The 22,778-nt window shown below is 47.3% G+C and overlaps 1 long non-coding RNA gene across 1 annotated transcript; it reads right to left on the reverse strand.

Annotated features, from left to right (window-relative positions):
- Positions 1-256: 256 nt before the first annotated feature.
- On the reverse strand, positions 257-13,469 carry LOC139073658 (uncharacterized). The gene is made up of 4 exons (XR_011522659.1): positions 13,350-13,469; positions 13,185-13,237; positions 3,449-3,533; positions 257-1,976 (listed from the first exon to the last, which is right to left on the reverse strand). It is a non-coding gene; the product is annotated as an uncharacterized lncRNA (long non-coding RNA).
- Positions 13,470-22,778: the final 9,309 nt, after the last annotated feature.

Raw genomic sequence — 22,778 nt, forward strand, 5'->3', positions numbered from 1 at the left:
CACGTGGAAAGGAAGTCAGAGCCCTGGAGGCGGAGACATTGGAGACATGAGAAAAAAGTACTTAGACCCGGAAGCAGAATGCAGGGCAGAAAAGTCAGAAGTTTACCATGAGTAAGGAAAAAAATTGTCTAAAAAATAGATAGTGCATTATCCTGAAGTCATAGGAGGTAGTTCCATGAGAAAAAAATAAAATTCAAAGACATTTCACTCCTAACTTAAAATGAGGGAAAAAATGAAATATTAGACAGTCATGTAAAGAATTACATTTTCCATATTTGCTGGCAAGGAGCATCAAGAGAGCCACCTAATGCTGTCAGATCCAGATTTAAATGCCTTTCCCTCACTGTCCTGTGACCCACTCAGGCTACTGGAACCCAGTCAGGAAGAGAAAGAGAGAAGCTGAGCAAATTCTCTCCAATTTTTGTTGAGTCGATCACTTGCTGTCACTGAAACAGGCTTGCTTCTGTCTCACCCTGCCCATCTGTATCACTTGTGATATCAACTCCAACAGGCAAAGCATTGGTCCGTGTAACGTGCAGGAGGACACACAGCCTGGGTGGATGACCTCTAATCCGCACGAGGTATAAAAGGAAAGTCTGTCCAACATGGCGCCACAAGCTGCATTCCAGCCTCATGACATGAAATCAGGTTCCACCACTTGGTCAGCAATTGTGTTCCAGTTGTTGCTTCTGTTAACTGCAGGGTTTTGCAAGCCTGGAACTTCCACCCACCCCGAGCAGATTGCTGAGGCTTCTCTGGCATTCACTCTAAAGGCTCACGCACTGTCATGCATGCTCTGGTTTAGACTGGATCCAATTGTCGCATAATCCAGGGGGAAGATGAAGAGCTCTGTGCACCGATCTTCACGTAATTCCAATTTTCCTATTGTTAGGGCCCCGCCTGCTAGGGAATTCCAAAAACCGATGCTTAATGATTACGCAGCAAATCATGGCAACAAAATGAGTGGTATGGCTGTCAGTCATAGGAAAAGACGAAGGAAAACAGTCCTGCTTGCAGGCAACTGACCAGCTCCATTTGCTTTGTGCTGACATTAGAATCTCATTTGGAAGGGACCGTGGAGGTCAGTGAGTCCAGTTGCTCTTTCTGAGCAGCATTGTTGCAATATCGTCCTCCAGGCTCAGGGAGCTGGCCACCTCATGGGGACGTGGCTTTGTTAACACAGCTGGAATCTTTGTTAGGAGCTCTATTTATTGAATGTTACTGAGTGCCAGGCACTGTGCCAGCTCTTTAAATTCATTGTCTGGGGTACAGGCTCCTCAACAAGCCTGCAAGGCGGGTCCCTCATCTCCATTTTCCAGATGGGAAACAGACTCAGGTCCCGTGGAGCCAGGATTGGAACACACGTGTGCAGGCTTGGAGGACAGCAAAACTGTGTTCTTTCCACTCATGTTCTGTGCTGGTTCCCAACGCCTCAGTGTCCACACTTCGGGGTGCCACATTCACTTTGAATTCTCTGAATCATTCCCCCAGGCCTTGTGGAACTCACAGGTTCTGCCAGCTCCTCTCTGGGGTGACAAAAATCTACAGCTTCTTTCGCAATAATCTTAGTGATAATAACAGTCAGCTTTTGAGTAATTTGCAAATATATTATTTTATTTCCTTTTCATGCAAGTCTAACAAAATGGATAAACAGGGAGTTTACAGTTCAGTTTACAGAGAAGGAGCCGAGACTCAGATAACTAAATTCCCTCAGTCACAGCTAGTAAAGCGAGGAATCTGGGATTCAGCCCCAGGTCTTCCACGGGGGAGGCCCATGGTCCTCAGAGGGAGCTTCAGCAGCCTCCGTGAATTTGTTTTAAATGCAAATTCTCAGGGCTCATCACAGACCTAACACACCAGCAGCTCTACGTTTGCACAAGCCCTCCGTGTGACTGCAACGCGCACACACGTTTGGTCCAGGCCGTCCTCTTCAAAGCCCAGCACAGCGTCCACTTCACCACGCCTAGTTCTGACCTCTGCAATGAACAGAAAGAGAAAGAGGTGACTGGTCCAACAGAGCCTTTTGTACCCAAAGTGAAAGCCTTCAATAATTTCTTAAGATTATTCTTGGGATTCTCGGTGTTGGAGAAAACAGGTCTCAGCCCGTTGAACTTAATTTTCTCTCAATGACCTCAAGGATGACTATCCTACAAAATGGAGATTGCATCTTTTTCTTCTACTTGCAAAATTTCCTTTTACCTCCACAATATTGCACTTGTGAGGTCCAGCACCGTCACAGTCACAAATGCCTATTAGAGGGTTTTTGCTTGTGATAGGGTTTTGCCTATGATCATTAAATATTTTTCCATTGGATTGTTTATTACAAATTAGCAATATCCATCTAAGTATTAAATCTAAGATGGTCATTTAATGGCCAGTAGAGACTATGGGGCCCAGAAAAGTGATCAGAAAGTGGACAATTTGAAAAGACAGTTGAGAACTGACAACTCTGACCAAGCAAATGGCCATTAAGATCAGTAGAAATGACATTTATTCAAAGTCGTATCCACTGGGAGAAAGCATTGCCTGGAGCACAAGAACCTGGCCTTTGAAGTGAGATAGACCTGGGGTCCGGCCGCAGCTCCATCGCTTACTATGGCACCCAGGGCACATTACATATCTACCCTCAGGCTCACTTTGTGCATCTGAAAAATGGGGATCCTATTTGAACCCACTTAAAGTGATGCCCCGAGAATTAGATGAACTCGTATATGAAAAGCACTTAACATAGTGGAACACAGTGGTTAACACAGACTGAAGACTCAAAAGCTGTTAGTAACTACTTTTACTTATTAAATGCATATTTGTGCCAGGCATGTAGCAGGCCAGATGCCAGAGATTAGCAATGACCATCTTGTGAACCCTGCGCTCTGACCCTTCAAGTTTGACCCTCTCACTCTATTCTGGCAAAGCCTGTTTTTGGTATGTTTTTAATGTAGCTTGTGGAGCATATCCAGAATTCACCATGTGCCATGGCAGGGCTGGGCACCAGTAGAACTTCTCTCATAAGTGCCACATTTGAACAAATCTAAGACATCATCACTGAAAGATGCATTATTTTAGGTACCATTCACAAAGCAAAAAGCACTGCCAATCATAAGTGTAAGATGGCACTGATTGTCAAATACTCCCTAATTTCAACTCAAAGGTGAAAAAAAGATTTTTTTAGGATTAATGCAATACGGTATTTTCATTTCCCCATCACTGCCTAGAATCCACAAAGCAACATTCTGTCTGAACTGTGTGTCCATATGTGTTAACAGGATGGAAGGGGAAGTAGCTCATGAGAAGGACATTTCACAATAGGCAGGAACTGGCTTTGAGGGAACCTTACTGGGCCAGAAAATAAATAAAATATCAGGGAGATAGATCCTGCACTCAGAGAACAGTAAATTCCTCGGGCTGCCTACGTCCATTTCAAAATGACTCCCACCATGTTGATTAATACATTTATTTTGCCTCTTCCATCTGCCGTTCTCAATGGGTGTAGGGCTGCAGGTGAAATAGCATCTGTTCTCTGTCGGGTTCACACACTGGTAGAAGAGAGAGAGACGCAGGTAAACACATGCAAATCGATGGTCTCAATACATTGAAATACGCACAAAGTCTAGCAATACCATAGGGAAGTGATACTTTGGGGGGTGGGGGTGAGAGAGTAGGGAGTGTGTGTGGAAGGAGTCTGCCTAAGAAGGAAATACCTGAGCAGTTTTGAGAGATGACCTGGAGCTGAATGAGTAACTGCTGAGAGCCACAGAGCTGACACAAAGGCGTGCGTGTCATTCTGTCTGTTCCAGCTCGCTTTCCTCCTTCCCAGGGCTGTGGACTGCACACCCCACTCAGAAGTCGGGGAAAAAGCACGATATCCTCCCACCCAAACCAGCGACCTTGCAAGCTCGTGTGAAGTCCTTCTCTATTGTTATACACACTCACCCAAGACAAAACAAAAAAACCTGGCAAAGACTCGGAAAAAAATTCTTTTTCATGGAGTTGACAAACTCTTGCCTTTTTCAAAAACCAGCTTTAGGGCTGTGTCTTAAGGAAAAGTTGAGATATTCCTTTTCCTCCTAATTCTCTTTTACTCTGCAAGAGAAATGAAGGGGGAAAGAAAGCTTGTGATAAAGGATGAAGAAACCAAACTTATCAAGAAAGTCGATAGAAAATACAAATAAGTCAGGAAGATGGAGGAGCATGTGTGGTTTTTCTCAAGGAGGGGTTTTGCTGTCTACTCGGGGTGGTCTAGGCTAGCTGGGAAAGGGTATAAATTGATTCAGTTTTCCTCTGGGCACTCATCCAACTGTCTCGAGTCAACGCTGGTGGTGCTGTAAAGTTTTTATTATTCAGGGAGAACTCTGCCCAGCCTCGGTGCTTCGGAAGTTAGCAGTTCATTTCCTTGAGCCTGTAGCTACCAGCATGGGGCCCCTCGCACGGCAGACGCAGAGTCGGTTGAACCACGGGTTCAGGGCTGTTCCTGCCTTGTTTTGTGAACTGTCATCCATCAAATTCCCTTCTTCCCACATCTGCCATCTCCTACCCACCCTCATGTGCACTCTGATCAACACACCAGATAACACCAGATTGACCACAGATTCATGTGGCACGGCAGCCATATACCAGATGACTCATCTTTGGACTTTCTGGGATTTCAGGGCAAATTTTCCCACAGAGTGTATGCGCAGCCCAGGCTCCCTCTGATTACGGTCAAGCAGAGATAGACAAGAACAGATGACTGTGGTTCCAATAAGGAGACCTCACTCCACGTAAAGATCTTTGCTTGGTGATTGTGAACACAAAGCCCTCAGCACTCCCCTGATACGTCAAACCATCAGAGGTTCATTTCGCCTGCACGGGGCAACCTCAAACGCAGCCCTCCCTAATCTGAGAGGATAGGTATTCTGGGAGGATCCAAAGCTATGAAAGAGGAAAAGGGAAGTTTGGTTTGTTTTTATCAGAAACTGTGTTAGCTTAAAACAGAGAAAAGCCAAGCCTGACCGTCTTCCTCATTATTAAACCAGCTCAGAGAGGCGCAAAATCTCATTTTTAACACACTTCTGTGAACCAAAGAAAGTAGCGTGCTGTGTATCATTGGAACTTAATGCTCAGGAGACCACGAAGAATTTTTCACATACACAATTTTTATATATTTGCAAAGCAAAAGGAATTACATTTTCATCAGGTGCTTTTCTGTAAGTCAGTGCCAAACTCTCTTTCCTCCTTCTGCGTCTGAGGTGAGCTCAGCCTGTTTCAAGCTGGGAGTGCTGGGAAATACGGATGGCAGAGGGCCAGGGGAACTGGTGGGTTTCAACGTGTGTGTGATGCGTAGGTAAGTCAGAGTCTTCCCCGCACTTCCTCCTGGCCCCACGGATGAGCTGGTGGTGAAGGACGATTACAGTGGAAGAACCAGGCACCTTCCCTCGCTTCTGTACCTGCGCCGGTGGGCCACGGGCTCCCCACTTTTCCCAGCAGGGTTTTCAGCAGAGGCGTCTGTGGCTCTCAGGGCTGTAGGATCAACCCCTCTCACCAGACCCGACAAAACGCTGTTGCACAAACTGTGACGAGAACATCATCGTGCTGTGGAGTTTCTAGCAAAACATTTTTCTGTTTTGCTTTTGAGAAAAATGTAGGTATTGTGTTAAATCAAATAGCTCATACATTTTGAGCTCTTGGTGACAGATATTTATTAAAATTAATGTTTTCAAATGAATCATTGAACGTATAGCCAGTTACATTTAAGTGTTTAAATTATGTTCACGGGGAGATGTACGTTTGGATCTTTCTTTTTTCCTCAAGAAAAGAGCACTGAACAATTGTGTGTTTTGTAAAACCATTTGAAAGTATAAAATCATAACATTTTAGAGATTGGAGAATCTTAGGCATTGCTTAGCTTGCTCTGTTTGTTTTCTGCAACAAAACTTGATCTATAACCTAAATGCCTCATTGGAAACAACCAAGCAGACAGTGGCTGGGGGGCACGCTGAGGGGTCTCCCCACCACATCGTGATACTCCTGACTCGACACCATGATTGCACTGTTCCAAATCATAGAAACTCTGCAATGTATTTGCAATGGTAGAGTCTAAGGATCTTAGCCAATACAAGTACAATTTGCCAACTGACATTGTAAAGCAACAAGATCCCAACTATCAATTATTTCTTCACACTGTGCTTTTGTAACTGTCTGGTCCACCTCATTACTAACTCTGGCATTACCCTGGATCCTCTAAATAAGTGCCTAAGTTTGACTCATGATGATGTCTCGTTTCTGGATCCGTCTTCGTGCTCCCTCTGGCCATCCCTCAGTTACCACAACGTCTGCCCAGTGTAGCACTTTGGCCAGAAAAGAGAAGCTTGAGCACCCAGAAAAGTACCTTTCTGTCCAATTAGAAGCTAAAATTTCTTTGACTTCCTTTTGAAAGTTATAAATTCAATTACCCACTCATTCATTCATTTAAGAATTCTTGTGGGGACACATCCCAAGTCCCAGGTGCTGAATTAGTTGCTCTGGAGAGTTGGAGCTGGAGGGGACACTGTCTGTGGATGCACAGGGCCTGTTGCCTGGGGAGGGCAGGGCAGAGGCAGCAATAAACAGAGGTGCAAGGCAGGTGGGTCGGGAGCAGATAGGAAGGAGCTGTATCTGGGAGTCATAAGGAAAAGCTTTGTCTACATATGCAAAATCCGAGAAGTCGAGACGCCTGGTGCCAGAACTCTTCCAGGAACAGCCTCGTGCTGCTGCACTGAGGAAGGCACAGCCCGCTAGGAACCTGCGTTTGGCACTGTGATCACAGGAATGTCAACGGTCACGGCCAGATCACCTAAAAGGACAGGTGGAAGGTCTTGGGACCCCTAGAGTGCAGGTAGAAGGTCAGAATTGGAGAGGACAGGCCAGAGAGAATCTACTAGAAGACCACCTGGCCATCTGTAAGCCACCCGAGAAACGGTCAAATGAGACAGCTCTGGGAACCCACATTCTCAGCTGCTTGGCAGCCCAGCCTGGGCTGCCTCTGGGATCTGACCAGTCACAGGCACATTTTGGCATTTTAGGTGCATTTCAGTCAGAGGAGTAAATTGTCTCTTTGCACAGTTGAGGTTGAGGCATAGCAAGTAGCACTTTCTCTGCTAGAGCCCATGCAGCCCCAAGTGCTCTCACATCTCTGCACGTGCCTGGGGGACACCCCAACCACTGCGTTGCCTAAAGCTCAGACCTCTCCCACACACTGGGTACCTCTCAGGGTCAAGGCTAGGAAGAGGCCAGTGAGGCGCCTAGGATGCAAATGCAAGTAGAAGCTCGCTGTCAGGTGCCCGGCCTGCACTTGCACCCTAAGGGTGAGCGAGCACTTCCCTAAACCCAGCCTCCTCCCGGAGGGGCTTCACGTTCCAGGAGCAGGAGGATGGGCCTCAATGATTCCATGGCGGGCAGACACTTGCCTAGCAACAAGGAGAAGTGTGGGGCAAGGAGTAGACTGGTCATTTTCCCAAGGACCTATGACTAAAAATCCCCCTTGACGGAGTCCTAAAGGCAAGGATATCCCCAAAGCCCAGCCCGGGCACGGCTTTCCTGGCTTCTTTTTTCAAAGGAAAGACTTGTTTCATCTGTTAACTTGCTTCCTTCCATGAACCCCTTCACGTCTCCTCAACTGAAATTCCCCAGGTGCATTTCATAGCCCCTTCTTGCTCTGTTCACTGAAAACAGAGGTTCAAAATGTATGCCCCTGAGAAAAAAGTTTCCATGTAGGATATGTTTCTAATTCTGTTGTGGCTTAAGCCTGGGTTGTAACACCTGAGTCCCTCTAAGGAGCCTGGCTCTCATGTTCAAACACAGCCTTAGGATTAGTGCCTGGCTGCTCAGTGCCCTCGGGCTCGCTCCCCTGAGTGAGAGCTGGAACTGGCAATCATTTTTATAAACAGAGCAATAACCACAAAATAGTCAACAAATTAAATATAGGGCTTAACAACTACATGATCCAGAGAGAAAGCATAGACATTATTATTTTCACAATACATCTGATTTTTTCTCATTATCCAATTTCTTCAACTTCATTATTTACCTTTTTTAAAAAAAAAAAATAAGGCTAGTATTATCATAAATTTGTAACCATGTTTTTCTTTTCGTTAAATTCTCTTTTTCTTGTATCTTCATTCACACTCAACAAAGAAATCCTATTTGGGAAAGAGAGAAAAATAAGAGGAAACAATAGTTTATAAGGCAGGAGAGGGACATTTCATTGCATAGCACCATGACTCCAGAAGAAACCAGTAGATTTTCCTCAAAGGACAAGAAAGAACTACATGTTAGGTTTCACAGCCACAAATTCTTGGATACCAGAATATGAGTTACACCTCAGAGAAAGCATGCGCTTCCATCAACGCAGAGCTCAGGGATTCACAGAGAACCGTTGCCCCGCGGCCGAGGAGCCCGGCTTCCAGGCAGGGGTCGTTTTCCAGGGAACCTGAATGCAGCCCAGCCGACTCAGAGATTAAGTAAAAGCCGCCAGCAGCCCAGAAATGTGGGCCTTTCCCTCGGTGATTCATTGCTGTCAGCAGCCGGATAAACTGTCTCCCAGAGTCGGAGCATAAATTACCTCATCACTGTTGGTTTTAATTTAAGGCCAATTTAAAAACCATTGAAGTCTGAATGCGGTTGAGAAACAGCTAGCTCGTTTGTCACTTACAATTAACTCTAGGATATTTTATACAGTGAAGAGCAAGAAGACGGAAGAATGACAAAATATTACAGTTCTTCCAACTATCACTTTAAGAAAAATCCTCAGATACTTAGAAAAATGTTTAGATTTCTGAGACTATTACACCAATTCTGTATAAATTGTTAATAACATCGGTCAACATCTATGGATGTAAGAAGAAAATTGAAGTGGTAATTAGGAAATACAGCCACCGTTTACATTTTATTCTATTAAATTCTCACAAAACTCTGTGATATGGGGCTGCTATTTTAACCCCATTTTGCAGATGAGCAAGCTGAGACTCAGAGAGATTAGGAAGTTCACTGAGGGGCCCAATCCCTGTCAGTAGCAGAGCTGGGATTTGAACCAGGGGAGGAACCCAGCTCACAGGTTTCCTGCCTCACCAGGCTGCTTAATCCAGACGATGACCGAGTGTGTGCGACCTGCGTGCTTAGCCGTGAGAAATGAAAATAATCGGTGCGGCAGACGAGTTAGTCCTGTGTGGTCAGAAGAGCCACTGCATCTTGCAAGCGTCCACTTCTTTGAGAAGGTGGCCGTGTGAAGCGCGTCGATGCTGCAGCCAGTTGTGTAAGACCCACGGTCAGCCGGAGAGAAGCTGATCCGTGAATGGGCCTCTCTGTGCTGGAAATTCTGTTGCTTCCAGGTGCACTGTCCACCTTCCAACCTGTTCTGCACCCTGGGAGGCTGACGTCCAAGACCACTCCCCCAAGGGGACCCTCCTCTCCCTCTGGGAAGTGGTTCAGCCCTACACGGCTCTGACAGGGGACACGGGTGCCGGAGGACGTCTGTGTGGCTGTGGATCTCGCCTCCCCGGTGCCTGCTGGCCTGAGGGTCGGCAGGACTGCGTTCTTCCTCAGAAGAAACAGCTTGTTTTCCTCAGCTTCAGCTCTCTGTCTGTCTGTCTGTCTGTCTCTCTTCCCAGTGACCCTCAGTCACCTGTACCTGCTGACTTCGGAGTGGTCGCTTAGCCTCGGTTTCTCTTAAAGAAGAGTCTGAAGGGAATCTCATGTGCACGTGGTTTATCTGGGAACGTATCTCAGAGAGCAGGAAGGAGAGGCGGGGAGAGCGAAGGAGAAGGAAGTGAAAAGCCAAAACAAGGACGAGGTGTTGAAGAGGCCGCTGCCATCGTCGGCTGGTGCTCAGTCCTCAGCATCTTCTGAAATACCCGGCAGAGCAGTCTGCTTGGAAGAAGCATGAAGCGGGCGTCCTGGCTTCCGCCATCTTCTACCGGGTGGCGCTGGCAGGAGCTCGCCCATGTCCAGGTTGTGCCCGCCTGAATGCCGGGCAGAGTCCCTAGGCAGCCACATCACCAAGCCAGAGGGTTCCCGGGGCAGGATCAGAGAGGCGTCAGGAGCAGGTCGCCAGCAGAGAAGCCGGCGGAGGCCAGAGTCCACGGAGCGCCTTTGTGAAGACGGCGCCCTGCTCTCGCTGCCTCTGGGGTTCCTCACCAGCCTCTCGGTGTTCGGTTTGTTTGTTTCTACTTAACCCTGCCACTCCTTCTAGACAGTCCTTCTTTAAAATCTCCTCAGTGTCCCGACTCAGACGTCTGCTTCCTGTTACAAGGCCGCCTGCGTCACTGGTATCCTGAGTCCTCCAAGCCTTCAGCCCCCTCTCCCTTCCTGCCATCCTCTCCCCAGACAGTGACACCTGATGGTTTCATGCTCCTCTCTGCGCTGGGTTGGCTAGTGTACCCCCCAAATTCATGTCCTTTCTGGAACCTCAGGATGTGACCTTATTTGGAAGTGGGGTTATTGCAGATGTGATTAAGTTTCCCTGCGGTCATCCTGGAGTGGGGTGAGCCTTTAGTCCAGTATGACTGATGTCCTCATAAGAAGAAGGGAGGGACACAGAGACAGAGACACAGGGAAGAGAGCCTGTGAAGACGGAGGCAGAGATTGAAGGGCGCATCTACAAGCCAAGGAACACTAAGGACTGCCAGCAACCACCGGAGGCTGGGAGAACGGTGTGGAGCACGTCTCTCTCAGGACTCCCAGAGGGAACCAATGCTGCTAATATCTTGGTCTCAGACTTCCAGCCCCCAGTACTGTGGGAGAATAAATTTCTGCTGTTTTAGGGCCCCCTGTTTGTGGTAACTTGTTACGACAGCCCTAGGAATATAATACATCTCTCCAACAAGGCTCTCCTTCGAAGTCCCACAGAGGTCTACAAAGACTCAGGTCTCATTTTCTCTCCACCCGTCAAAGCTTATCTGTCTTGCGTTTGCCCTTCAAGGTCACAGCCTTTCCCAACCGAGAGGAGGCAAGGAGGCTGAGTGACTCTGCCGACGCTTTACCATCAGCTTGCGTGATGCCCAGAACACGGCACGTCTCTTCCAGCTAAGCTCTCCTGTCCGCTTAAGGAAGCACTTTAAGGACCCATAATGGCCAAATAGTGGACCACGATTTGGGCCACTGCTCAGACCGTACCCCACAGGATGCCAGCTGCCGGTGCCCTACCAGCTTGAGTAAGAGGCTCTGCCAGCTTGGAGACCTAAAATCCAATGTCCGCCCGCCTGTTGGTTATCCCAGCAGGGACCACACAGGAGGCAGGGCTGCGCATCACAGCCCCCGAGGAATAAACCCTGGGCCCACGGGTCAGGAAGCAGACACCTTAGTGGGTGTAACCACCCTCCCGTGAGCACAATCACTGCTTGATATGCACTTGCTGACCATTCCCTTCCTGTCTGTCCTCTCTCTCACCTTTCCTTGAACCCATTTTGGCACACAATTAACTCTACCAGAAGAAGAAAAGGTCAAAGGGAAGAATATGCAACCAGTGTCTCTTGGGTTTGTTGCTCAGATGTAGTTCTTTAGATGAAGTCTCAGGCTAAAATGAGGCTTTGCCTGCCGTGGGTTTGGTTTTGTCTTCCTGGCTGGCATTTGCATATGGCGGAGAGCAGAGAGGCCAGCCATCACGCCTCTCTGCTGCTCTGTCACCACTGCGTAAGGACTGGACATGAGCACTGCCAGCCTGTCTCCAGCTCCCCCAGGAGAAACGCCCGGTCACGGCACGGTTGTGAGGATGAAACAAGAGACTGTGCGTACGGCATCAGCACCGGGCAGAGAGGTGGGTGTTAGTGAGTCCTTCTCAGAGCTCTTCCTCTCATGTTCCACTTTAAGTCTCACTTTCCATGGTCACTTTGACTATACTTGTCGATACATACTTAATTTTTTTGCATCTGCCTTTTCTCCCTAACTTCATTGTAAACTTGAGGCCAAATTTTACTATATATCACTGTAAAAAAATATTGATAATAACATTTATGAGCCAACCTGTGTGTCAACGAGATGCTAAACATTTCTTACCTAATCCTGACACTGACCACTGATAGAGGATCTTTTTTTTTAAAAGATTGGCCCTGAACTAACATCTGTTGCCAATCTTCTTCTTCTTTTTTTCTTCTTCTTCTTCTCCCCAAAGCCTCAGTACATAGTTGTATATTCTAGTTGTAGGTCCCTCTGGCCGTGCTATGTGGGACCCCACCTCAGCATGGCCTGATGAGTAGTGCCATGTCCTCTACTCCAAACCAGCAAAACCCAGGCTGCCGAGGTGGAGTGTGAACTCAACCACTCAGCCACGGGGCCAGCCCCCTGAGATAGCATCTTAACCCCACTTTAGAAATCTGAAGAGCGAGGCTTACTTCAAACAGCTGGGGAGTGGTGGAACCAGAATTCACAATCAAGCCTGTCTCAATTCTAGCATCTGCTCTCTTAAGCACACTGCTTCTATCCCACTGTCAGGCACGTAGTGGGAACTCCATGATAATCTTTAAAAATTATAAGTAAATCCCAACCTATAAGACACCATACAAGAGATAAATGTGCACGTTAATGACAGAGCTTACTTGAAAAAGACTTGTGTTAACATCAAATAAAATTTACTCCATGATTATTTAAAAAATACATTCTTCTCTTCCTTTTTTCTATAAACCTTCTCCAATTAGGCTTATCCCCACTATTCCACCCAAACTGCGCTTATCAAAATCTCTAAGACCTCTATGTCACTGAATTCTGGTCCCTTCTCAGTCATTGCTCTTCTGTCTTGACCTCTCTGCAGCACTGGGCGTTGATGAAGACTTTCCTTGAAACAATCTCTTCTCTTGGCTTCTAGAACACCCTGGTCTCTCGCGCTTCCTCCTGTCTCACCTCCTTTGCCAGCTCCTCCTCTCCTCTGTCTGTCAGGGGTGGAGTGGCCCTGGACTCACCAGGCCTCTCCCGTATCTACACTCATCGCTGGTGTGTGATGTCACCCAGGACCACAGTCTAAAACGCCACAGGGTCAGTTTTGCTGTCACACAATGTAGCATCCCTAAAAATCCCTGTGCCCTGCAAGATCACGGGATGACAGCCACGGGGCGTACACAAGAAACATGGCTGGGACAAAGCACTCAACAACGTCAGCAGTGACATGTAAAAAAATGGATACAACCTCATAAAAACAGTAGCATGCAAAATGCATAAATACTACAATAAAAATGGCGCTTTACCTTGACAAAGTCCAGGAGTTTGCTGGTGGAAGGGTTGCAGCTTGTGAGTTAAGCTGTTGGTGTGAAGGGTGGAAGGAAAGTTGTCAGAACTGGTTGGGGAGCGCCAACAACAGACGCAGATGGGCGTGGCTCAGACCCCCCATCTCACCCCTGCCCCCAACTCACGGATGATCCCAAAGAAACACAGCTCTGCGCTCCCCACGGCTCAGGTGCCTCACGGGCTATCAGGAGTCTATCCAGGCTCATTTTGCAAAAGAGAATACTGTGCACCAGCAAGCTGAAATAACGTGCTGCTGTCGCATCACAAATTAACTCTAATTTGGAACCCAAACTCACGTTCCAGATTTCCTGGGCCTTTTCCTTTATAAGCTATAATGTTTTCATCTTTTCATAATATTGCCAGGGGCAGGTTCCGTTTTTCTTCAAATAAACAGGGACATGTAAAACGTACTCAGGAAATTCTTACGGTTCCCTGAAGACACCCAAGTCCTAAATCTGTTGTAAATATTGAGCAAGTGTGATCTGACCTTTCCTTTCTCATAATTCTCTCGGCATTTCTCTCTGGCAGCCCCCATCAACCCACCCCCCAACACCATAGCTCACATTCCTCACATTCGAAATGAGGAATCTGAGCCCAGAGCTCTCTGGTGCAGCCACAAGAACTGCATTTTTCCTTCAAGACTAAAATTCTCACCCTTCATACTTTAAATCTTTCTGAAAGTAGGCTGTGTAAGAATTGGTTTGTCCAATTAATGTAGTTTGGGTTTTTTCCCTCCACCAAAAACAAAAAAGAGCTATATTTAAATTGATGGTGCTTTTAAAATCTGTGGCATTTTAAAATTTAAAAAAATATGTCAACTAGAAGGACCTGCAACTAGAATATACAACTATGTATTGGGGGCTTTGGGAAGAAGAAAAAGAAAGAGGAAGATTGGCAACACATGTTAGCTCAGGGCCGATTTTTAAAAATATGTACATACATATGTATATACATGAATAGCTCTGAAGTGTGTCTGCTGGAAACAGGGCTGAAATTATAAAATTTTTCATGCGTTTTCTAGCATCACAAGACTTACATTAGGAAGAACTCTCACAGTTTAACTAACGTGTTTGAGACAGGACTGAAGACGTTTACGATTAAAACTTCTGTGCACACTGGCTGACGACTGAACCCCTCTCTCACCTTCTGTCTGTTTCTCAGGCTCCCGCTCAAGCGTCCCACAATGCACACAATTCTACATAAACCACGCAGACCACCCAGCCTCTGGCCGTGGGGTCTTCAGAAGTCAGCGTGCACATCCATCCATGAGCCTGCAGTCCATGCTCCATGGAAACCGGCTGCCGCCGGGGGAGCAGGAGCTAAGGGGCTTGCCTGCCATTCGCACCCCTGGTGCGCCGCTCAATCCTTTCAGAAAGCCCCTCTGAGAGAAGGGGTGTCAGCCTTTAAAAACAGACATTTCTGCTTCTCCAGTGACACAGAACCTTGACATCTCAGGACTGAAAGGACCAAAACTTGATGACCCAAGAAAAACAATGGTAAGAAAATAAGTAAACCAAGTCCAGTGTAAACAGAGACAGAAAAAGATTTTTTATTACAGAAATAAGGACAAGCAGGGGCTAGGATCAAACATAAAAATAGGAGATGTTTTTAAAAAGAAAAGTACTTGGCAAGGTTTCCTCAGCCAGATTATATTAGCCAACAATGTATTTCTGGTCTGTGGGTTTGAGTTATTGGTTTGACTCAAGGTGGGGGTGGGGGGGTTCCATTAATAAGTCTGAAAATGTCCATTAATAAGTCTAAAAATTATCAAGTAATAGCATAAAGTCATTATCCATTAAAATGTTCATTAGGCCTACACATGGCCTCTGGGGATGTGGCACTTAGGGTTAGGTAGGTACTTCTTTAAACTGCTATTCTATTTGCCCAGCTATAAGGAAGAGAGACCCTGAATGCAGTGGGTGGAACAAGGTGAGCTCACTTGTTCTCACGTAACAGGAAGTTGCTGGGGCGGCTGCTGGGGCTGTTTCAGTAGCTCAGCAATGGCAGGGCCTGCACGTCTGAGATTCCCTAGCCCGGCCTTTCTCTCATGATTACAACATGGCTGCTGAAGCTCCAATTATCAGGTCAGTATCCAAAAAAGGGAAGATATAAGTCCTTTTTAATGATGCAAGCCAAATTTCCCAAAAGTTCCCAGCGGATTTTTACTTATCTCATTGGCAAGAACTGTGTCACTTGGTCCAGGGAGTGTGGCCTTTTCTGTGGAGGCAATAAGGGGACAAGAGGGTTAGAAGTGAGCGATGGATCAGCCAACTCTTAATTTCTGCCAGAGTTTTTGTCTGGATGTTTCCAAAACACGATAACTTGTAAATAATCCTGGGAATGAGTAGCTTTGATAGTTCTGCGTCACCTGACTTCAAAATTCCAATGTCACTTAGTATTTTGTTTTTACTGAAGATGAGAAATCTAGTGAAATCTTAAAAGTGGCTGGGGTAGACGGAATAATGGACTCCCAATTACTTCTACTGCTAATCCCCAACACCTGTGGGCTTGAGACGGCGAGATGGGGAGCCAGAATGGATTATCTGGGTGGACCCAACATCGTCACAGGGTTCCTGGAAGAGGGAAGCAGGGATGTGAAAGTCACAAGGAGGCGTGGTGATGGGAGCCGCACACAGAGAGCGAGACGAGATCGGAAGATGCCACGCTGCTGGCTCTGAGGATGGAGGAAGGGCCACGCACAAGGAACGCGGGTGGCCGCTAGAAGCTGGAAAAGACAAGGAAACCGATTCTCTCCTGGAGCCTCCAGGAGGAGCGCAGCCCTGCTGACAGCTTGATTTTAGGGCTTCTGACCTGCAGAGCTGGGTGGTAACACATTTGTGTTGTTTTAATCCACTGGCTCTGTGGTGATTGCTATAGCAGCAGTAAGAAATCAAGGCAGATTTCGGTGCCTGGAAGTGGCGTGCAGCTGTGACAACCCCTGAAGATGAGCAAGTGGCCCCAGAGCCCAGCAGCGGCTGGGGGCACTGTTGGGAGTGAGGCAGAAGAAGCCTAGATTGCCTCAAATGGACTTTTGTAGAAATGTGGATTTTGACTTCCACTGAGAGTTTAGAAGGAAGTGAGGAACATAGTGGAGAGAAGCTATGCCATCTTAGAACATACGGAAATCCTCATAATCTTATAACATCAGTGGAAATGTGGACGTACAGAGCACCACGGGTGATAGATCATCAGAAGTGAGGGACGTGGAATTGTGTCCTTCCCACAGGGCAGAACTCGTAAGTGATGCACAGAACTGGTGTTACATGCCTGTCCCATTATTACATTTGAGGAGCAAATAACTTGTTTTCTAGTTTTCTAGGTCCACAGATGTGGAGGAATTTTGCCCCAGAGCCTCACCCATTCCCTGATTTAGATGCACAGGCCGCAGATTCCTGGTGAGGAGCATCTGGGGTGGCGGCGTGGGCTTGCCAGACTCCTTGGAAGAAGTCAGCTGCACAAAAGGGCACTCAGAGGGCTATCCCCGCTCTTGTGAACACTGGGAAGAGCTTGACCAGGAGCCAGATTCCAGCTGAACCACCTGGTGGGGTCCTGAACTGCACAGGGGCCGTCGTGTCTGTCCTGCGCGCCGAGGCAGGTATCAACAGAGGAAACGTACGCTTGTTAGAGGCAGTCTGAGTAACTTCTCCATAATCTTCGAGAAAAATGCCACTGCTATCAGAATACGAAGGTAATCCAGTCCCCAAAAGTGGTGTTTGAATCCTGATGAGGTTTAAAGAAAGCCCATGGCAGCCCTCGCGTTGCACGGTTCAGCTACAAACCAGCTTCCGTGAACACGATGTGCGCACAACAAGAGCTGCCCGTGTTCAGTTCTCAAAGGAGTGAAGAAAAGTGATCCAGAAAATCGCTCTGCAAGGACTCAGATGCTAAAAGTATACGTATACCAGGTGCTTCCACGTGGATGCGCAGTTACAAAGGTAACCGGTCAGGGTACACCGAAAATTCTAAAAAGATGCATATAAAGAAAAAGCAATTCTTTAAAACTGAATAATCCTTATAAAGAGAGCTTCAAAACATTCAACTTATTATTAACTTATTTGGTCTTTAGTGAAAAATGTCCCAAAACATAAGAGAAAATGTAAGTTTAAAAAAAGTGGCTGAAGGGGGCCGGCCCCACGGCCGAGTGGTTAAGTTCACATGCTCCGCTGCTGGCGGCCCAGTGTTTCGTTGGTTCGAATCCTGGGCGCGGACATGGCACTGCTCATCAAACCACTCTGAGGCGGCATACCATATGCCACAACTAGAAGGACCCACAGTGAAGAATACACAACTATGTATCAGGGGGCTTTGGGAAGAAAAAGGAAAAAAATAAAATTTTTAAAAAATAAATAAATAAAAAAAAGTGGCTGAAGCAATTACAGATAAGAAAAGCTCAGCAGTACCAGCAGCTTAAATGTGTTATCTGTGCCAACACCAGCGTCAAGTGAGGGCATGGGACAGGCGACGTTTAGAGTCTCAGAGTGCACGTGATCTCAAAGGGACATTAACGCCCCTTGTTTAACCTGCTTCAATGTTTGTTGTTTTTGTAAAAAAGGAAAAAAGTAAACCAAACAAAAATCTCTCTCTTCGAAGACCTTCCCTTTTTTGGTGTTTAAAGTGGATTTAGAACCAGTTCAAAATTTTGTCCTTGAGCCAAGTCAGAAAAGGCCTTAAAATAATAGCTGCGATGTCCCTGGGGGACGGATTCCAGCCTCATCAGACTGACCTCTGGACCCTGATTAACAAGAAAGTGTGTCTCATTCTCAGGGAACAGAAGGGGGTACACGGCCAAGGAAATTACACCATGAGAAGTTGAAGTTCAAAAGATAAATCAGATGAAGTGTCAGATGGGCGGTTTGCATGACTTACAGATGATTATTGGAGATCTTTGTGTTTCGGACTCTCTTTACATCATCATCCTTTGTCCTGAATGATGACAGGCCTGCTGCTGCTTCCTGTGTACACAAGAGCGGCTGAAAGGAGTGAGGCATAGCCGGCCGCCTCATCGCTGTTTCCTCCCATCTCCGCGTCCCATTCAGGCTGCGAGCTTAGCTTCCAGGACCTGCTGCTATTTCTGGTGCTGTCTCAGACCTGGCACCATGGGAAGATCAGAATTAACTGGGAGTTTTTCCACTTGACGGGCTTCTTTGTCATTTCCAATTCTTGTCACTTGCATTGTGTGACTTCTAATTGTGCTTAGTATGCACTTAAAGGATCATTCCTGCCCATTTTTAGAATATTCCCGTGGCAACTTTTTATTTTTCTAATTCAGCACAAGAAATTTAGGCACACATCTGAAAGGATTAAAAGACTGTAAACAGAACAAAACGAATCAGGAATGATTATCATGGAACCACAAACACCACGTAACTGTGTCTCTTTACACTTAGGAAAACCATTCCCACCTCATCTTTCCTGTCAGGCTTCAACACAGAGCCGTGGTTATGGGGATGGCCATACAGATCTGCCTTGACTTACAATGGGGTTACATCCTGATAAACCCATGGTAAGTTGAAAATATCATAAGTTGAAAATGCATGTAACCCTCCCAACCTAGCGAACATCACAGCTTAGCCTGGCCTCGTAGGAGGGCTGCTATGCCATCCATGATTTCCTAGAGATTTCCTGGAAGCAGCAGCTCCAGAGCTGGCCCCTGTCCACCTTCGTCCATCCCTGCAGTTGGACCCTGGTCTGAGGCCACTGGAGATAACAGTGCTTGGAGAGAAATCTTCTAACATAATAAAGTTAAGACGTATCAAACGCTCTGCGTCAGGGTTCTGCACTCTACTCATGTTAACTTATTGCATCCTCACCACTCTGTGAGGCAAACGCCATCATTCTCTCCATGCAAAGACGTGGAAGAGGCACCGAGAGGTGGGGGCATGTGCCAACTGAGGACGGCGGAGCCAGGATCAGAAGGGATGGTGACCAGGAGGTGGTTCTGACCACTGGTGTAGGACAGGTACTTAGAGAACAGATAAGGTGGCCAGCACTGGAAGAGTCCCCTTTTTTAGAGAAAGGATAATATTTGAAGACTAAGACCCAAGAATATTGAGCTTAGTAAATAGGAGTTGATCACAGTGATGGAGAGACTATGAAGGAGCAATCCTCTGGGTCTGGCAGGCAGGCAGGACTTCAGCCAAGAGCAGGACCCAGCTGTCAGGTCAGGATCTGGTTCCTGAGGAGGGAATGGCAAAGCCCAACATGGACTCCAGTACTGAAACAAATCTGGGTTGTTAAGATTCTGACTGCAAATAATTCTAATGTGTGGGGGTTTTCCACACCACCAAGCAATGCTCTGACACCAGCTGGGTCTCCTACAATTCTGACACTATCTACCCAAGATGGCATGAGATCCCATGGATTAAAGACTCAATCCTACAAGGCAGTCCACCCCGATCCACACACTTCAGATACCAATCACAAATCCAGGTTGTCACCTGTGCTTCTGACCAGCTGGTTGTAGACTGGAGGTTCCCATGGCTCCCTCCTTGGGTTTAATTCTTGTGCAGAACTCAGAGAAACATGTTGCTCACTGGATTACTGGTTTATTATAAAAGGACATAACTCAGGAAGAGCCAGATGGAAAGATGCATGGGGCAAGATATGGGGAGACGGCATCTAGCTTCCATGCCCTCTCCAGGTGCACCACTCTCCCCAAACCTCACATGTTCACCAACCGGGAACTTCTCTAAACCCCGTCATTTTGTGTTTTTATGGAGGCTCCTTTACATACGGATGATTGATTAAATCATTGGCCATTGGCAATTGATTCAAGCTGCAGCGTCTCTCGCCTCCCCAGGAATCGGCAGGTGGGACTGAGATCTCTAACACTCTATTCATGGTTGGTTCTCCAGGCAACCAGCCTCCAGCCTTAGGTGCCGTCCAATTGTCACCCGTTTTGTCACCACAAAAGACACTTTTATGGCTCTCAACATGGAAAATTCCAAGAGTTTCAGTGGCTCTGTGCCAGAAACGGGTCGAAGACCAAATATCTATTTCGTATTACAAATCACCACGTCACAGTTGTCTGTGCAACTACCAGAGGAGGAGTTTGAGAACAGGAACCAAAAGGAACCAGGCTATGAGAACCACAGCCTGAGATGAGGACGGAGCTAAGGGAGAAGCGGGAGGCCGCTCCAACGCCAGAGGGAGCGAGAGCGGAAGACCAGCAGCGGGGTGGGCCACGCACGGAACGACGACGCACTGACCCTCTCTCCAGCTTGGTCCTGGCCTCACGGAGCCCAGCTGGGCCTGTGTCTGCCATCTTGGCCCAGCTGTGGTCAGGTGGCCTAGCTGTCTGCCAGGAGGGGAAGCAGCAGCAAGCCAAGGCTGACAGGAGACCTAAAACCTACAACCTCCCCCACCACCCACAAGGGAAGCACCCCCCTCGAGGAGACAGAAGTGCCCCCAGCAGCTCGTAAACTCCTCCTCCGCTTGGCTCCAGTCCTTGCTCTTTCAGGTCAGGAGGAAATAAGTTTTGAGCTCAAGAAATCTTAATGCTAAATTTTTTTTAATATGGAAAAATAAGAAAGAACCAAAATTCATGAGATGTCGTCAACAAAGTCATAGAGCATCATTTGATCAAATGGTGCATGGTCATCACAATCACAATAGGATTTCCTATCCTAGGGACATGCTCGAAATCCAAGGATGTGACAAAAAGCAGGCAACCTGCCAGAATGTGCTTCTGATTTGCTGGGGAAAACTATGTTTCTTGTCAATGGCGAAAGTGCTCTGAAAAATAGAGACTCGTTTTACAGTAAATAAATGGCCTCCATTCGTGTGACAGTGACAGTGTTGTTACACTGTAAGAATGGTCAAGATGTGCGAAGCATGGAAACGTGCTTACTTTCATAACACTTCTATAGGATTTTATTTTTTAAAAGCCTGTCGGCCGAAATGCCTAGAAATGTTGAAAATAACTTAGGGTAATTCTTATCCTTCTTTGTTTCAACAACTTGGTTTATTTTTCTCCTTTACTTACTAAATAAAAGTTGTAAAACTTAAAATTACTACATAGAAATTATAATTATTTGTGTAAAGTTTTTCATGTAGCTGATTGATGCCCATTGAACTTTCTTTTTAATAGATTCCATCAAAAGGGGTTAAATATTTGTGTTAAGTTGTTATCTGATCTAACTACCTGCAGGGAAAAGAGAGACAGCTCTTGGAGCGTAATTAAATTGCCTGGAGTTGTGCAGACCTTCCGTCAGTGTAGACTGAGAACCCACCAAGCAGAGGTAAATTCTAATTTACCAAGGCTTTGAAACCCTGAGGTGGAGGCGGGAGCCACCCACGCTTGGTGTAGCTCTGCCTGACATCCTGTGCACGCACCTATGCATGAAACTAAAGGGCTCGGGCTCCGGGCCCTAAAAAGTCCCGTTGGCACACCTCGGCACTTGGTGGCTGGGGAGGGCGAGTGCTGCAGGTGACAGAACTGGTTTGATTGTCTTAAAGTCTGATGGAGGCGAGGGGGAGGCATGGCAGCGTCAAAGGAAGAGTGGGCTTCACTGAGACAGCACAGCTGGGCCCGCTGGGCCCCTTCACACCCTGCCGGGAAGGGTCAGCCCAGAGATACGAGGTCCCAGAGTGGTGAGGGGGTGCCCCGAACCTCGGAGAGTCCAGGAAAGGAGGGTGTGAACTGGCGCCAAGAAGCTGAGGATAACGAAGGGAGAAGAGAGGCCGAGGGTCTGGATCACCGTGGGTCACGGAAGCCGGAGCGGGGCCCTGGGGATCCCACAGTGTAGCCTCGTGGCTTCTTTCCAAGCCCACGAGTAAGTCCTGGGTCTTCCATATTTCCTCCCTTCTATTTCCTCTGGTCCCTCTGCCCCAAGAGATCAACAACTAACTCAGGCCTGAGTGGGCAGCGGGGGCATGGCGGGGGCACGGATCCTGGGCTCTGGGCCCCATCTGCCTGCTGGTGGCAGGATGGGCACAGCGGGAAGATGCTGGGGTGTTTGTGGACTTTGAAGGCAAGGCGGGTGGGGGGTGGTCTGTGGACAGAAATCTGCCCGTTGCCCTCTGCTCTCCAGTGATTCTCGCCCAGGAGTGGCGTTGGGATTTGCCCCCACCGCCCAAGTAGAGATATCAAAACGCAGCTTGTACTGAGGCCCTAGTCTGGAGTATCTGCCACAGTTCGGTCAGGCCGGCTCCCTCTCCCCATGACCCCTCACGCCAGTCACCTGGTCACCTGTCTGTAAGGCGCTCAGGAGCACGTCACTCGAGCGCAAGGGTAGTTCCAAAGGCGAGTGTTCATTTACAGTTGGCTTATCTTCCAACTCCCTCACTCCCCACGCCCACTTTTAAAAAGGATCTGAAGTCTGTAAATTGATGTTCTATACAAATGGAAATAGAAAGTGAAAACCAAGTGGAGAAAGGGGGAAACACAGATACAAGTGGGTTCAATTACTGTAACAGAGCCAGCCGCAAGAAAAGTCACCTGGGAAACTAGCAAATATTGTTGTCTGTAGCCACAGTTGTCTCAGAAAAACTCATTCCCATGATTCCACTAAGTCAGTACTATTGTGTTTCATTGAAAATATGTCTTGGGGCCT

This window comes from Equus przewalskii, chromosome 9, assembly GCF_037783145.1.
Source record: "Equus przewalskii isolate Varuska chromosome 9, EquPr2, whole genome shotgun sequence".
Lineage (NCBI taxonomy): Eukaryota > Metazoa > Chordata > Mammalia > Perissodactyla > Equidae > Equus > Equus przewalskii.